Source organism: Gorilla gorilla, chromosome 8 (assembly GCF_029281585.2).
Source record: "Gorilla gorilla gorilla isolate KB3781 chromosome 8, NHGRI_mGorGor1-v2.1_pri, whole genome shotgun sequence".
In the NCBI taxonomy this organism is placed as follows: Eukaryota; Metazoa; Chordata; class Mammalia; order Primates; family Hominidae; genus Gorilla; species Gorilla gorilla.
Window position 1 is genome coordinate 101695943 of NC_073232.2, and position 18665 is coordinate 101714607.

Genomic DNA, 18665 nt, shown 5'->3' on the forward strand with positions numbered 1-18665 from the left:
AGGGGTTTGTTAGTGGGCACAAAAATGTCATTAAATAGAAGGAATAATTTCTAGTGTTCGATAGTACAGTAGGGTGGCTATAAGTTATTGCATATTTCAAAATAGCTAGAAGAATTGGAATGCTCTCAACACAAAGAAAAAATAAATTATTGAGATGATGGACATCCCAATTACCCTGATTTGATGATTACACACTATATAAATGTATCAAAATATCAGTTCTTTCAGTGAATGGAGCAAAGGAGGATGCCCATCAGCCAGCAGGTGCCAGGGGTTTTCTCAGGTGAGCTGCCCTTTTGTCCATTTTTGGCACTGCTGGAGAGGAGCAGCCCCACCCGTCCGTGATCTTGGGGCTCTGAGAATAGAGGAAGCTTGATGTGGGCCTCAGTCCAACTGAATCTGGAGAGTCTGCCTAAGGCATATTTTAGAGAGGGAGGACACATTTTGGGGCACATATGTTTTATATTGTTGTACCCCAAAATATATATAACTATTATGTCTCAATAAAATAAATAAATTGATGAATTAGTTAATTAAAAATAAAAATAAATGCCCTGTAGGGCAGTATTTGAGGAATAGGATATTGGTGAGAGAGATTCACTACTAAGGGGTTCCTATTTTTGTTAACTGCATTCCTGGTCACGAAATCATGTTAATCCTAGTGCTACACATGGGGTTGACCAGGAAACCAGGTTGACCTGCCCAGGGCCTTAGCAGCCAGCCTGCCCAAGAGGCTTTTCAGCAAAATGCTCAGGTGTGTCCAGAGACCTCTGACCTGAAGGGCCTCAAGGAGAACCTCTAGATTATGCTGGACTGAAGCCCTCATCAAGCTGCTCCTATTCCCAGAGGCTCAAGACCATGGCAAGGTGTGCTGCTCCTCCCAGAAATGCCAAAATTTGACAAAAGGGGAGCTCACACAGGAAAACACGTGTCACCTACTGTTTGATGGGCATCTTCCTCTGACCCATCCACTGAGGGCCTGGATCTCTTTCTCTATCTCTTTCTCTCTCTCTCTCTCTCTCTCACACACACACACACACACACACACACACACACACACACACAATGATAATGCCAACCCTAATGCTAATGACTAAGTTCTATGTTCTGCTTGGTAATTAGCTCACTCTGCCTTGATCTCTTATTGCGTTACCTCAGCATTCTCACTATAGTTCTATAACTAGGAATGATTATAACTCTTACTGGGTCATTTTGCAAATGAAGTATTTGGAAATTGAAGTTAATTACTTAAACTCACACATGTACTAAGTGGGGCAGAATTGGGTTGTTAACCAGGTTCCCTGACTCTCTGCTTCCTAATCATAAAACATATGAGAATGAACTATCTTACTGCCCTTTATTTGCTCAGTTTTTAAAAGAAATAGGAACCTGGAGGATTTTAAGTGTCTAGCATCTATTTAGAGAGTAACAACTACTGTTTAATAACATTTCACCCCAGAATGTGCCTGTGGCTCACAATCTAGAGAGGAAAAGATGGCCTGTGTTGGGGAGGACACACCCATAATCAACACAAAAGAAAAATCTCTCCTGCTTGTTGCCAAGGCAGCCAAGCATTATTGTTCAGATTATTCATTAGCCAAAGGGGTAAGGGAAGAGAATGAAACCCAGTCTACATTTGGCTCACCAAGATAAGTGTCCTGGCAAGGGACACATATACTCACAGAAAAGGGCACTCTTTTCTAATTTACACAAGCACCATAGAGACTAGAGGTGGTGCATGTGAGGCTAAGAGTGATGGTTTAAAAAATTGGATTTTTACTAGAGATGGGTTTTCTCCATGTTGGTCAGGCTGGTCTCGAATTCCCAACCTCAGGTGATCCACCCGCCTCGGCCTCCCAAGGCATGAGCCAGGCATGAGCCACTGCACCTGGCTCGTTCCGCATCAAACATGGGGATTCCCTAAGGTCACAGCAGTCAATCTCAATGATCTTTCCCGCTTCAATGTTTTCTCTGTGTATTAATTTCCCAGGGCTGCCATAACATTGTACCACAAATTGGGTGGCTTAAAACCACAGAAATTTGTTCTCTCTCAGTTTTGGAGCCCAAGAGCCTAAAATCAAGGTATCAGCAGAGCCATGCTCCCTTTGAAACTCCCCGCAGCATCCTTCCTTGTCTCCTCGTAGGTGCCATGCTCTCTCTTCACATGGCATCCTTCCTTGTGTTTTTATGTCTTCCCTCCCTGTGTGCCTGACTCTGTCTCATTTCCTCTCCTTATGAGGACATCAGTCACATTGGGTTAGCGTCCTCCCAATGTGCTCATCTTTACTTGATTATATCTGCAAAGACCCTATTTCTAAATAAGGTCACATTTACAGGTACTGGGAGCTAGGACTTCAGAGCATCTTTTTGGTGGACACAATTCAACCCTCCAATATGTCATAGATAGGACTGGGCATAAAGGAGTAGTTGGCTCAAAAGCTGCTCCTAACCAATTCTCTTTTGGCATGTTGATGACTCTAAGAAATAATTCTTTGTAAGAAAAAGGAGAAGACCATGCCTGACACTGAGTTTATTCAGAAAAGTCACTTTGCCCACCGTCTTGTTTTAGGGGGAAGAATAAAACTAGAAATGTTTATTTCACTATTTCTGCCTTGGGGAAAGAAGCAGTTGTTTTCAAATCTTAATGGACCAAGTTGGAAACCTAGAGAAAGGTGAGAAAGAGCTTCTCCTTGCCCAGGTTCATTTCTCCTGACAGCATTATTGCTTTTTTGATGCATGTCATCTGCTATGGCATCCTGAGAAACGAAAGTGTCATATAGCATTGAGGAGTTCAAAACCTATCTAACTGCATTAGTTTTCGAACTAATCTAAGTCACTGGCAGATTTAATTCCTTTCAGCCAGTATTCAAGCAGACAAAATGCATTTGCTGATATCATGATGTTGATAATTTTTAACTAAGGCTTCACAGCCTAGTATGGTTCCTCCTTAGGATATTGCAGGGGCAGCACCAAACACTTGGCAATATGGAATGACGTTGACGATGTTAAGCTTTACCTAAGCCCTATGCTCCTGGAAAACAGCTATGGGGAAAAAAAAAAATCCACCCCCCACCCTCCACCTGCCATTATTATTTTTTTTTTTTTTTGAGACAGGATCTCATTGTGTGTGTCACTCTGGCTGGAGGGCAGTAGTATGATAACAGCTCACTGCAGCCTCAACCTCCTGGGCTCAAGCAATCCTCCTACCTCAGCCTCCCTGAGTAGCTGGGACTACAGGTGTGTGCCACCATGCCCAGACAATTTTTTTTTTGCATTTTTTGTAGAGCTAGAGTTTTGTCATGTTGCCCAGGCAGATCCTGAACTCCTAAGCTCAAGCTATCTGCCCACCTTGGCCTCCCAAAGTACTAGGATTGCAGGTGTGAGCCACTGTGCCCAACTATTTAACAATGTTTCTACCTATCTTTTCATTAGATAGCATTCCATTTACATCAGAAAATCACGCAAATACTTCCTGTTTATTTTCACAGTAAAAATGCTGATTATCATGGAGTCAAGGATAGGCTTGAGCAGTTGAGATATCACTTTACATGGGGGTTGCTAATTGAAGCCCTTGAAATTCCTGATTTAGAAAACAGGGTCTTGGAAGAGATTCAGTTCATGGACACAAAATACAGTGTGAGAATGCACAACCTACTAGCTTATGTGAAACACTGGAAAGGCCAGAATGAGAAAGCACTAGAGAAAGAAGTTGAATGAGAACACACCAACCAAGCAGACATGAGTGACCAGTATCATCACATGGGCAGGTGACCTGGGGCAACTTTGCCTGGGCGTATCACCACATGGGCAGACTGGCAGAAGCCCAGACTTACCTGGATTAGGTAGAGAACATTTGCAAGAAGTTTGCAAATGCTTCCCGCTATAGAATGGAGTGTCCTGAGATGAACTGTGAGGAAGGACGGGCCTTGGCGAAGTGTGGAGGAAAGAATTATGAACAGGCCAAGGCCTTCTTTGAAAAGGCTCTAGAGGTGGGCCCTGAAAGTCCTGAATTCAGCACTGGGTGTGTCATCACTGCCTATTGCCTGGACGGTTTTAACACAACAGAGAGTAATGAGACATTTTCTCGCACCCCCTAAAATGGGCTGTCAGTCTAAATCCAAAAGATGCATACATTAAGGTTCTCCTTGCCCTGAAGCTTCAGGATGAAGGACAGGAAGCTGAAGGAGAAAAGCACATTGAAAAAGCTCTGATCAGTATGTCTTCACAGACCTATGTTTTTCGATATGCAGCCCAGTTTTATCGAAGAAAAGGCAATATAGATAAAGCTCTTCTGCTCTTAAAAATGGCCTTGCAGGGAACACCCACTTCTGCCTTCCTGCATCACCAGATAGGGCTTTGCTGCAGGAAACAGACAAAAAAAGCTAAAGGCAGGATAGAGAAACTGTAGACAAAATAATAAAATTAGTTATATCTCATGTTGAATTTGCTGTAGAGCAAAGGCCCACATTTGCAATGGTTTATGTGGACCTAGCCAACATGTATGCAGAGGGAGGTGAACACCAAAAAGTTGAGGACATTTACCAGAAAGCACTCAGCCTGCATGATATTAATAAAAGCTGTTGCAAGAGATTTATTATCGTTATGGCCCCTTTCAGGAATGTCATGGGAAGTCTGAAGCTAACACAATTGACTAATATTAAAAAGAGCTGGGCTGGGCGCGGTGGCTCTTGCCTGTAATCCCAGCACTTTGGGAGGCCAAGACGGGAGGATCACAAGGTCAGGAGATCGAGATCATCCTGGCTAACATGGTGAAACCCCGTCTTTACTAAAAATACAAAAAATTAGCCGGGTGTGGTGGCAGGTGCCTTTAGTCCTAGCCACTCGGGAGGCTGAGGCAGGAGAATGGCGTGAACCCGAGAGGTGGAGCTTGCAGTGAGCTAAGATCATGCCACTGCACTCCAGCCTGGGCAACAGAGCAAGACTCCATCAAAAAAAAAAAAAAAGCGGTGGGGGGGTGCGGCTAAATATAGAAATTGAGTCAAGTGCTAGAGGAAAAAAAATTTAGTGCTTTACTGAATTGGCTAACAGGCAAGTTCATTTGCTTAAATCTGATGGGGAGAGTTTGAATCTCATTGTGCTCCTTCACACATTGAAAGGGGAAAAGAAAGTGAAGCCGTGCTGTCCTATGAGACAGCCTGAGACAGGCTACTGGCCTGAAGCCTGTCTTTTGAGATGTTAAATGTTATCATATCTAAATCTAAATATCAGATAAATCTTCCCTGATCGCTGCTTTCAAAAAGGTATGACAGGAAGCAACACAAAACTGTTTGGTGGCACACATCGCATCATCAGCTCAACTCCCACTTTTTGGCTAATGAACACCTATCCACGTGGTTGTGGCAGCAATATCAGCACTTCTCCTTTATCACTGCACCCCTTTGTCGCTCTTGATATGTCTTGTGTTAGGTACTTGTCACCTGCCAGACCAATCAGACTTCTGAGAATTTGCAATTGGAATTGACAACTTCCATTTTCAGTCTACTAGGTCAGCTGTTCAAAGGAGATTTATATTCAGGGAGTACAGGAAGTCAACTTTTTCATATGGGCAAAGATGTTGACCCACAAGAAGATCTACAAACAAAGCACATGGGCAGAAAGAGAGAAAAGATTCTTGTGTGCACCACAGTATCTCAGCTCCATTTTCACTTCTTAAGGCCCATCTCTCTCCTATACTTTCAGACTATTGAGATACCTTATAATATAAATTATTATAGCTTTATAACAAATCCAATCCTTTGTTTAAGATAGTTCTCAGTCCTTGAAAGCGAAATAGTTCTAAAGTATTCATATATATGTATACATATAATATATATGTATATATATTATATATATACACATATAATATATATGTATATATATATTATATATATACACATATAATATATATGTATATATATATTATATATATAATTAGTCATTCTGACCTAAGGGAAGTTAAGTTGCATAACAAAAAGAGAAAGTGAAAAAAGTCCCCCTATTTGAGATGCACAAGTAGTGCTAGGTAGTGTGTAATATACTCTTTGCTCTCTCTCTATATCCAAAAATCTATAGTAAAATTAACCAAGATAACAAATTTGTGAGTAGAGTTTTAAATTGTTGCAAACTCTAAGAAGCTGTGAATTTACATGTCTGAGTGGGAAGCAAGAAAACTAAAACTGTCTGTGCAGAAATAAGAGGCAGAAGAAGCCATAACATCTACCTACAAATAAAAGACACATCAAGGAAGCATTTAGCCTTCCATGAATTGCACAGAATTGGAGAGTGTTGACAAATTTCATAGATATTTAAGGGCTGGGAAAGGATATGGAGCCCTTCATGTAGCTGACATGGGTGTAGAATTCCTTTCTAATTTTGGTGAGGAGATTTATTAGTTTTATTCAAAAGAACATTACCAGTGCATGGGGTTTCCAAGGAGCTCTCCTGGCCTCTCCTTGAATTCCTTACCTAATACCACTACAGACCTCTGTGTAGGGGCAGATTTGACTTTCCTTCTGGAACGCAGCTAAAGATAAAATCTAAAGACAGAGATCTTGTAAATTTGTTTGAGTTCTTTGTAGATTCTGGGTATTAGCCCTTTGTCAGATGAGTACTTGCAAAACTTTTCTCCCATTCTGTAGGTTGCCTATTCACTCTGATGGTAGTTTCTTTTGCTGTGCAGAAGCTCTTTAGTTTAATTAGATCCCATTCGTCAATTTTGGCTTTTGTTGCCATTGTTTTTGGTGTTTTAGACATGAAATCCTTGCCCATGTGTATGTCCTGAATGGTATTGCCTAGGTTTTCTTCTAGGGTTTTTATGGTTTTAGGTCTAACATTTAAATCTTTAATCCATCTTGAATTAATTTTTGTATAAGGTGTAAGGAAGGGATCCAGTTTCAGCTTTCTACATATGGCTAGCCAGTTTTCCCAGCACCATTTATTAAATAGGGAATCCTTTCCCCATTGCTTGTTTTTGTCAGGTTTGTCAAAGATCAGATGGTTGTAGATGTGTGGTATTATTTCTGAGGGCTCTGTTCTGTTCCATTGGTGTATATCTCTGTTTTGGTACAAGTACCATGCTGTTTTGGTTACTGTAGCCTTGTAGTATAGTTTGAAGTCAGGTAGCATGAAGCCTCCAGCTTTGTTCTTTTGGCTTAGGATTGTCTTGGCAATGCAGGCTCTTTTTTGGTTCCATATGAACTTTAAAGTAGTTTCTTCCAATTCTGTGAAGAAAGTCATTGGTAGCTTGATGGGGATGGCATTGAATCTATAAATTACCTTGGGCAGTATGGCCATTTTCACGATATTGATTCTTCCTACCCATGAGCATGGAATGTTCTTCCATTTGTTTGTGTCCTCTTTTATTTCGCTGAGCAGTGGTTTGTAGTTCTGCTTGAAGGGTCCTTAACATCCCTTGTAAGTTGGATTCCTGGGTATTATATTCTCTTTGAAGCAGTTGTGAATGGGAGTTCACTCATGATTTGGCTCTCTGTCTGTTATTGGTGTATAGGAATGCTTGTGATTTTTGTACATTGATTTTGTATCCTGAAACTTAGCTGAAGTTGCTTATCAGCTTAAGGAGCTTTTGGGCTGAGACCATGGGGTTTTCTAAATATACAATCATGTCATCTGCAAACAGGGACAATTTGACTTCCTCTTTTCCTAACTGAATATCCTTTATTTCTTTCTCCTGCCTGACTGCCCTGGCCAGAACTTTTTACAAATTTATAAGAAAAAATTTTTTTACAAATTTACAAGAAAAAAAACAGACACTTCTCAAAAGAAGACATTTATGCAGCCAACAGACACATGAAAAAATGCTCAACATCACTGGCCATCAGAGAAATGCAGATCAAAACCACAGTGAGATACTATCTCACACCAGTTAGAATGGCCATCATTAAAAATTCAGGAAACAACAGGTGCTGGAGAGGATGTGGAGAAATAGGAACACTTTTACACTGTTGGTGGGACTGTAAACCAGTTCAACCACTGTGGAAGTCAGTGTGGCCATTCCTCAAGGATCTAGAACTAGAAATACCATTTGACCCAGCCATCCCACTACTGGGTATGTACCCAAAGGATTATAAATCATGCTGCTATAAAGACACATGCACATGTATGTTTATTGCAGCACTATTCACAATAGCAAAGACTTGGAACCAATCCAAATGTCCATCAATGATAGACTGGATTAAGAAAATGTGGCACATATACACCATGGAATACTATGCAGCCATAAAAAAGGATGAGCTCATGTCCTTCTTAGGGACATGGATGAAGCTGGAAGCCATCATTCTCAGCAAACTATCTCAAGGACAAAAAACCAAACACCGCATATTCTCACTCATAGGTGGGAACTGAGCAATGAGAACACTTGGACACAGGAAGAGGAACATCACACACCGGGGCCTGTCGTGGGGTCGGGGGAGGGGGAGGGATAGCATTAGGAGATATACCTAATGTAAATGACGAGTTAACATTAACGAGTTAACACCAACGTGGCACATGAATACATATGTAACAAACCTGCACGTTGTGCACATGTACCCTAGAACTTAAAGTATAATAATTAAAAAAAAAAACCAGAGATCTGCTGATTAGAGATTGTAAAGACAACACTTCTCCAATCAGACAGCTCTTAGCTTCTGGCTTCTAGCTCTGTCCTGCAATTGTTTCTAAACCACTTCTTATTCTTGTAAACAAGATGGCTATGGTTTCCATTACTGGCTCATCTAGGCCTATAGAAACCAAAGGACATATTGTTCCTTCTTGGTTAAAAGTTACATAGAAAATTTACTAGAAGTTAGATGGCATTATTTACAGGGGTTGGCTAACAGACAAGTTCATTAGCATAAATCTGATGGGGAGAGTTTGAATCTCTTTGTGCTCCTTCACACCTTCCCCTGGTGCTGGAAACCAAAGCTGGTTTCCCTAGTAACCAGCACCTATTATGTGTGAGAGAACTGTGACTGTGAGTTTTGAGCGTTTGTGTGTGTATTTGGGTAATTACTGCTGACTGAGGTTTTCAGTACAGCATGAACTTTTTTTGTGCCAGAAACAGAAACTATTTTTTCTTTCCAGAGACAGGGCTTCACTGTGTCACCAAAGCTGGACTGCAGTAGCATGATCATAGCTCAATGCAGCCTCGAACTCTTGGGTTCAAGCAATCGTTCCACCCCAGCCTTCCAATTAGCTAGAACTACAGGTGTGCACCACCATGCCTGGCTGATTTTTTTTTTTTTAATTTTTTGTAGAGTTAGGTCTCACTATGCCCAGGCTAGTCTCAAACTCCTGGCCTCAAGCAGTCCTCCTGCCTTGGCCTGTCAAAGCTCTGGGAAGAAACTATTAAACAAAGTTCATTTTGAAATGACTCTCTTGACATTGGGCTGCATATGAGTGCTGGAGGAAAGGAGGGAAGAATGAAAATAGTGTGGTGAACTTGTGAATGTATATTCCACTAGCACAGAGCTATTAAGAAATCTTCCCCAGTGATCCTATTGTAAACTCTGGCTACACTTCTATGTATAATCCATATGCACCACACCTCACAAGCCTTCGGCTACATCACATTTGTGTGTTAGGCCTAAATTATGATAGCTTTAGCCCAAACAGATCAGAATACCAGAAAGGGTCCCCAGCTGTCTCAAGCATTCCAAAGAGGACTTCCACAAACATGCTCAGCAGATATTCATCACCTTCTTCCTCTCCAGCCTCTCCACCCACCAACTCTGCTCTCTCTTCTGCTGATGGATTTCATGGGCTTACTGCTCTCTTGGGATCATTGTCTTAAGTGGGTTATAGAAAACATATACATATTTAATATTTGCTTTAAAATGTACTTATTGAGCTCTCAATGTACTTAAGATATAAACATGGTGACAAAAAGCAAATTAAAATTAAGATGGTGAGAGAAAAAAGGAATAGCCAGGTCTAACACATCAGGTAAGTTGTCCACTTTTCCTGCTCTGGCCCTGGCTTTGTGCTAGTTATAACTCAGGTTCAAGTTACTAAGGATGGAGAAAAAAATTTGGAGGAGTCCAAAGTAGACAGAGAAGGACATACCCCCAGAGCATCACTTTGACCACACACAAACATATAAACTTACACACACAAACTCACACACTCACAAACACAAACACAAAACACACACACACACACACACACACACACACACACACACACACACACACAAATGGTTAGAAGGCATCCGAATCTGCTCTCCCCGGCTCTGGAACTCTTTGGAGCTGCCAGTTGTCTACCACAGGGATTGGATTATTTATATTCATTAAGCTCAATGTCAATCTTTTTCCATGGGCAGTGCTGACTCATGGCCTTCTCCACAGTCTACGGCAAAGGAAAAACTCCTTAGAATGACTTGTACACACAACAGAAGCATTCTACTTGTACATTCTTCTTGTACATACAAAAGAAGCATTCACTCCAAGCTCAGGGAAGAGAAACTCAGTCTCCTGCCTTTCTGGGGACCCAGAATGTCTCTTAAGTGCCCTTCCAACTAGTGCTTGGTAAATGAGACACTGGGCTGAGGAAACCACTGACCACAGGCCACGTCTTCCCTCTGCAAGCTTCTAGATTCAGTTGCCAGGATGGGCTCCTGGACTGTGCCTATTCTACTGGACACTGATTAAAAGTCATCTCTGTGCCCTTTCATTTCAGGCAGCTGGGGAGGGGATGGCAGTGAGCAGCCAAGAAGCGGTCTCTTTCCACCCTGGGAACCAAGCCATTGAGCTAAGTTCTGAAAACCGGTATGTTGGAGTTATCTTTATCAAGAAACTTCAAAAAGTTCATGAAATAGCTGAAGGAGGAAGATTAATGAAGAGAGTCATAAAAGAATATTCTATGGACAACAGATAATGCTTTTTAATGAGTTTTTCCTAAATAGAAGTGTTTCCTATATAGAGGTATTTGCGCCCTCTACTGCCTTCAGCTGCTACTTCTCAGCAAATTATCCCCTGAATATAAAGTCTTAGATACTAGCACACAGATCTTTTGAGTTTTTTAAAAAGGAGATTCATCAGTATATATGGATGAAAGGAAAGGCAGAGAGAATGGCATTCCTAGTCTCCTCTGGAGGAGGAATGCACACTATATTCCCCACATACAGCCAAAGTTCACTGTGCCCAGAAAATGTAGGAAGTTTCTTAATGAACTATATTAAAGCTATAAAAGCTGCAGCTCAAGAAACTGGTATGTGCTACCGAAGGCAAGTGCTGCTTCCATCAGGTGTGTGGGGGAACCCCCAGCATCTGACACTGCAGGCTTTTATGTAGAGCTGGGTGGTCTGATATGAAGCCACTATGCAGCTATTTCAATTTATATTTAAATTAATTAAAATAAAATCTAAAACTCAGTTCTTCAGATGCACTAGTTACACTTGCAGTGCTCAATAGTAATATATAGCTAGCGGTGGCACAGATTTAGAATGTTTTCTTTTTTTGTTTTTTTGTTTTTTTTTTTTTTTGAGACAGGATCTGTCTCTCTTGCCCAGGCTGGAGTGCTGCAACACAGTCATGGCTTACTGCAGCCTCAGACACCTGGGCTCAAGCAATCCTGCTGCCTCAGCCTTCCAACTAACTAGGACTACAGGCTCACACCACCACATCGGGCTAAGTTTTTTTTTTTAATTTTATTTTTTGTAGAGACAGGGTCTCTCCATGTTGCCCAGGCTGGTCTCAAACTCCCACGCTCAAGTGATCTTCCCAATTGGCCTTGCAAAGTGCTGGGATTACAGGTGTGAGCCACCCAACCCACCCTAGAACATTTTTAACATTGCAGAAAGTCCTTTTGGAACTAATGTAGGGTTTTTCAGTCTAAGCACTATTGCCATTTGGGGCCAGATAACTCTTTGCTGTGAGGGGCTGTTCTGTACATTATAGGATGTTTAGCATCAGCAATGACCTCTACCCAATGGTGTCAGTAGCACCCACGTCTCCAGTTGTGATCATCCAAAGTGTCTCCAGGGGCCAAGTGTGGTGGCTCATGCCTGTAATCCAGCACTTTGGGAGGCTGAGGCAGGCAGGTCACCTGAGGTCAGGAGTTCAAGACTAGCCTGGCCAACATGGAAAACCCTATCTCTACTGAAAAAGTACAAAAATTAGCTGGGCATGCTGGTGGGCACCTGTACTCCCAGCTACTCGGGAGGCTGAGACACAAGAATTGCTTGAACCCAGGAAGCAGAGGCTGCAGGGAGCCGAGATCGCACCACTGCACTCCAGCCTGGGCGACAGAGTGAGACTCTGTCTCAAAAAAACAAACAAACAAACAAAAAAGTTTCTCCAAGTATTGCCAGATGCCCCCAGGGGCAAAATTACCCCCATTTGAGAACTGTTCATTTAAAGCAGTAATCAGCCCAAGTAGGCACTGGCCAGATCCCACCAAAAGGAGATATCACAGAACTCATACAGACAGCCTGGATAAGTTGGTGGGTAAGAGTATCTAATGAAAGACCAGCCACTCCTACATCATGTGCCACTGCCACTTCATGATCTTAATGCATATGGCTTAAGACATATGGGTTAACAAGGCTAAGCTTGTGGCCTGCTTACAGATGGGGAATCTTGATAATTCCATGACTCTCCATTTTAGTTCACATCAGAACTACAACTCTTTATTTACCTTAGGGCTGGAGATCAATAACATGATCCAAAAGGTCTTCTATGAGCCTCACAAAGTAGTATTTCTTTTCTCTGTGCTTACACAGCATCTAAACTGTACATGTTTTAGTACAATAAAATCAAATATGTTCTAATCTGTCTCTGTGTCCCACGAGACAGCAAACCACTAGTGATGGAGGGGAAGAAGAGGCATCTCCATCGTTTTACCAACTGGTGTTCTCAGAATGCCAGGCATAACACAGGTAAGCATTAGTGGTTTGCTGAACGTTTGAACTGATGAGAAGCCCCTGACAATGAATGCTGCTTTGGAGGCTTGTGAGTACTACTTGTAAAGATCGCCTACCATCTGACCAATTATTTTTACTGTTGGAACCTTAAACATCCTTGGAATTCTCAGAGCTATAAGAATAACATGGGTGTTGATCTATGTTCTTTTTAGCCCTTCTAATTTAAGATTCTAAATTTTGGTTGCATGAATACTACTCAGCCAAAGGACAAGATCGTGTCCTTTGCAGCAACATGGATGGAGCTGGAGGCCATTATCCTAAGTCAACTAACATGGAAACAGAAAACAAGATACTGCATATTCTCACTCACCAGTGGGAGCTAAACACTGAGTACATGTGGACACAAAGAAGGGAACAACACAAATATGGGACCTACTTGAGGGTAGAGAGTAGGAGGAAGCCCCTCATAGAGGCCCCTATCACAGAAAACTTCCCGTCTCCGGTGTACTAATTTGGTAGTCAGCTGGCAGTTTCACCGTTGCACATTCCTTCTTATCTGCTTTTGCAGGATTACCATGACTTGAGATACAAGAACAGGTTTATGGTCCTAGACCAAAGCCTTTCCCCTAGTGTGTGCAGCCAGCATCATTGCACACTGCAAGAGTAGCCACGGGGACCCTTTGGGGTCAGACCTGCTCACAGACTAGACAGTCTTGGAAGTATTCTTCCAGTGGCGGAGACAACAGGATTATGATTTTGCCAAACACTTCAGGTTAAAGACCAAAAGTTAACCGAGGAAGTTTTTCATGAACCTCAGGAAGAGATAAACATCCAATTCTCTGTTATTTCAAAGCAACCAATGTGTACTGTTTTTATTAAAAGCAAATTAAGCTCTTATCAGTCTGTCTCCTGCTACATGACAGGTCACTTGAGAAGAGGAAACATGCCCTATGCATCTCAACAGAGTACCTGGCCTGTACATAATGATAATTCATAGCTTGCTGATTATAGAAATGGACAAGGAGCTTAGAGCAATGAAATCTGCCTTGGCCATGCTAACAATATGTTTGGATTGCAGTTCCTTAAACCTCTGTGGGTTTCCCAGAACCATGGGAATGGCATTGAACTTCTTTTTTCAGCTTAATTTATAATCCTAAATTTCAATTGCATCTAGAAAACATCTTCACCTCTTCTCATTTCCTTTATAGACATGGACTTTTCAAGTCCCAAGATACTTCAGACAGTCTAAAAACAACTTGCTTTCCAGGAACCTGAGGACTTTTCCAATAGACATTATAGGATCTATGAAATATCTTGAGTCTAGTTCAGTGATGTAAATGTTTCCTACAATTTATATAGACAATTCCAGGTGAATGAATATTTGACATGTAAAACAATGAAAGCACAGAAATTCAGTTAGAATTGGAACACGTGGGGCCGGGCGCAGTGGCTCACGCCTGTAATCCCAGCACTTTGGGAGGCAGAGGCGGGCGGATCATGAGGTCAGGAGATCGAGACCATCCTGGCTAACACAGTGAAACCCCGTCTCTACTAAAAATACAAAAAACATTTGCCGGGCGTGGTGGTGGGTGCCTGTAATCCCAGGTACTCGGGAGGCTGAGGCAGGAGAATGGCGTGAACCCGGGAGGCAGAGCTTACAGTGAGCCAAGATTGCACCACTACACTCCAGCCTGGGCGACAGAGCGAGACTCCGTCTCAAAAAAAAAAAAAAAAGAACTGGAACACGTGGGAGTCAGCCAGAAAAGTAAATCAGAGTAGCCCAAGATAGCCATCAAGACCCCTGAGGTGGTATGAAGATTACCAGGACTTTCAGAGCAGAGAAGTTCCTAGTAGCTGAGTATTTTCTCTGTGGACATGATTGGTGCAAGTTTGCAAACATGAGTAGTCTCAAAAGCAAACATCAGACACTCTCTGTAGAGGTCAGTGCACTTTGACCTCCATCCTTTCTGGTATTGCATGGATTATTAAGGTGCACAAGGGGAAACCAAAGCATAGAAAAATAAAGTTCTAGACTCAGAGCCTCATAGAAAGATAGGTATTTATTAGGAATTAGTCTCTGATCCAAAGCATTTGGACCTGAAAGGGATCCAGGGATCATTTGGAAAAGTATCTGTGAAACTTTAATGTACCAACAAATCATCTGGACATGTTAAAAGGCAAGTTCTCATTCAGGAGATCTGTGGAGGGGCCTGATATTCTGCATTTCTGGGCTTTTAGTAGATGAGGATGCCACTGTAACAGACCATATCCTGAGTAGCAAAAATCTAGTCTAGTGGTTTTAAACCATGCACAAAAAAATCGCTTTGGGATTACTTTTTTCAGAAAACTTACTGATAATACTCATGCCTGGGCTTCACTTCCAGAGATTCTGATTGATTGGGCTGGAGATTGGCTCAGGCATCTGCATTTTTAAAAGACTTCCAAGGAATTTTACAACCTTGCAGCCCAAGGTTGTAAACCACTGTTCAAGGCCAAACTTTTTCTATACCTGATGAGGAAACTCGGTGTTTAAGTGAAATCAAGTTCACTCTGCTAGTTCGTCGAACACAGAGCTGGTTCTGGAATGTTGATAGTGGTTAAGTTTTATTTCTCCAATGCTTAAGTTTCATTTCTACAAGTAGGCATCCTGCCCATTAGAAATGAGTTTCCCTCTCTAGTTTCCATTGTTTTTTTCCTATTTGTAGACACACACACACACTCTCTCTCTCTCTCTCTTACACAATGTGTTGGCTGTTTCCTTATTGTTGCTCTGTCCTGTGTGGTTCATGGCTGTATTTATCCAAGGACACACTGGGCCAGATCCTGAATACGTAATCAGTTGAGCCAGAGCCTCACAGAACCAGGACTGCTGCCAAATTCAGTGACCACATGACAAACACTCACTCTGTTTCTCTGACACGCTGTTACTAGCAATAATTTTATGCATGAAAATTCCAAAGTCATACTACTCTCAGTGTAAGCAGCTCTCCTAATGTTCATTTCAGTATTTGCTTATGTTTCTATCCCTTTTAGAGTTGAGTCAGGGCTAGTGCCTTACAGAAGATATTTGTATCTGAAAACACAATTGGCCTCCTAGAAGCTTCCCATCTGATACAGAACTGGAGAGAGAGAGCTGAGAGGAAATGAGTCCCATTCCAAAATCTCTTCTCCCCCTACACAGGTCCATCCTCACTAGGGAGAGGTTGAATGCCTGCTGCCCAAGAGGTACTGCTGGGCTCTATGTGTAGATATGGCCAGGGCTCCCTGATCTGAGCCTGAGATGGGAATATCTAGATTGCCCTGGCCTGAAGCTCAGAACAGGACACCCCTATCTCAGCAGCTGCACAATCAGATATGACACGAAACACCTCTCTCTCAGTGCCCACTGGGAAAAACTGTAGTCGGGAAGGGCTCCAGCTAATGGTCAGCACAGACTGCACAGATAAGGGGACTTGTCCCACACTGTGAAAGCAACACTCACAATTACTGAAGGCTGTTAAATGAGACATGCTTTCCATGCAATATCCCACTTCATCTCAACATAACCCCATGACGAAAGTCCTAGTGCTATTCTGATTCTATGGGTAAGTAAATGTGGCTTAGAAATGTGAACCAACTATCCCAAGATCACATGTCCAGTAAGCAGCAAAGTCCATTAATGACCCCAGGTAGTCTGATTCCAGGTGGCCTTCACTACTGAGCAACATCATCTTGTGTGCACAAAGACAAGTAAAGGTAAAGGGTTTTAATATTTCTCATTATGCCCAAGCTGCAGAGCAAGAAAGGAAACCTCAGAAGAAAACATCCCATTGGCCCCAAATATAGAATAATGGTTGTTCTATGATGGGGTGCTATTGTCTTATACTCAGAGCACACAGCCCCAAAATAAACAAGATGGCAAATATCTGTGCAGAACCCCCTCCATCAGGTGATTCTGTCACCTGACAGGTGTAGAAGGTTTTTTCTAATGGCCTAGGTTTGCTCGACCCCAGATGAAACAATGTTTGACTAACAATCATTCTTCCCTTTCAGCAAACTTGGTCTTCCACAGCAGGGCTACGTGGGCCTAGTTTCCTTTCCCTCATTCCCCTGAATGGTTCTAACCTCCATTTCTGTGCTGTCATTATGCTTAGAGAATTTTTCTGCCTACTTTTATTATTAGAGTATACTCAAGGAATAAAATGGGGAGTCTCATTACTTAAGTAATGTTGAGATTTGGTGGGTTTATGGAAGAATACATAGATCTAAATGATATCCTGTGCTTGTAAGATGTCAAGACGGGCCAGGTGCAGTGGCTCACACCTGTAATCCCACACTTTAGGAGGCCAACACAGGTGCATCACCTGAGGTCAGGAGTTCGAAACCAGGATGGCCAACATGGTGAAACCCCATCTCTACTAAAAATACAAAAAAATAGCTGGGTATGGTGGTGCACACCTGTAGTGCCAGCTACTCTAGAGGCTGAGGCATGAGAATCACTTCAACCTGGGAGGCAGAGGTTGCAGTGAGCAGAGATAGTGCCACTGTACTCCAGCCTGGGTGATACAGCGAGACTCTATCTTTAAAAAAAAAAAAAAAAAAAAAAAAAAAAAGAAGTCAAGAGGTCCAGCACATTCTTCTAGGAACTTGTCCCATGCGAATGGGGAGAGATGTGGTCTATCTCAAGTTGCCTAAATCCTTCCTTGAATAGACGTGGAGATGGGTTTTTAATTCACATAGAGAGAGAGATTATATACTATACTCTTTCTTAAGCGTATTCTTTTCCTAAGATATCCGCTCTCATTTCAACTGTGAATGCATAAAATCTTATTTGACGCTCCTTTTCTGGGTAGTCCTTCTTGTCTATATAATTTTTGGCTTTAGAAAGGTCAGGAGCAGTAACTGGAGCAGTAACTCAGAAGTTCCCTGAAAAGAAAGAGAAGAGCTGCCCCAGACATCTGAGAGCATCATTAACACCTTTGACCATGATGGGTCAAGACAAAATACAAGGCCACTCTGTAATCAGGTCTGAGTGCAGACAAAAATATGAATATTTTCCAACTGGATTCGAAAATAATCAAGCAGCCCCTTAAACTGGCCAATATGAGTGACTGCTGCTTCCTTTCAAATTACATCTGTCGCCTTGGTCTAGTCTTCTCTTTTTCCAGACACAATTTAAGATACCCAATTATACAATCATTTCTGCTTCCTGACAGCCTCCCATCCCATGCCCATGACCACACCTTACCACATGGGAGCCTGGGAAATATAGTCTAGTTACAGGCCCAGGACAAAGAAGAAACAGCACAGCGAGGCTATAGTTTCATTTGGTAATTATGAGAAGACTGTAATGAAGTTAATAACCCTACCTTGAAATGCTCACTCAAAGGGAAATCGCTCTCAGTCTTTGCCCTTTTGCTTATCTTGGTGCACTACCCCTACAAAACCAAGATCCAGAAACTTACAGGATGACATTGTAACAATTCACAAGAGGAATTCAGAATAGCAGCTTTCCAAATTTTCCTTTTTCTCTGCTAATTGTGTGGGCAATTACATCAGCCTTGGTATCATATAAATTTTTCATTAAACATGTGAACATTGTTTGATTGACTCTCTGATGGTTGTTGCTTTGTAACAGATAATCTTCAAAATAGTAGAAACAGAAGAAACATAAGGACAACTCAGAAGAACTATGTGAATTTGGATTTAGATTTTTAACCCCCATGACCCCATCACATTCTCTGACTACATTGCATATGTTTCTCTACTGACCAGCTCAAACATTGTTGTTTGAACCACTGATGGTGAACAGTAAAGATCATCAAAA

The 18665-nt window shown here is 41.9% G+C and overlaps 1 pseudogene; it reads left to right on the top strand.

The window, feature by feature from the left end:
* Positions 1-246: 246 nt before the first annotated feature.
* Positions 247-4655, top strand: LOC101133096 (interferon-induced protein with tetratricopeptide repeats 1B-like; annotated as a pseudogene).
* Positions 4656-18665: the final 14010 nt, after the last annotated feature.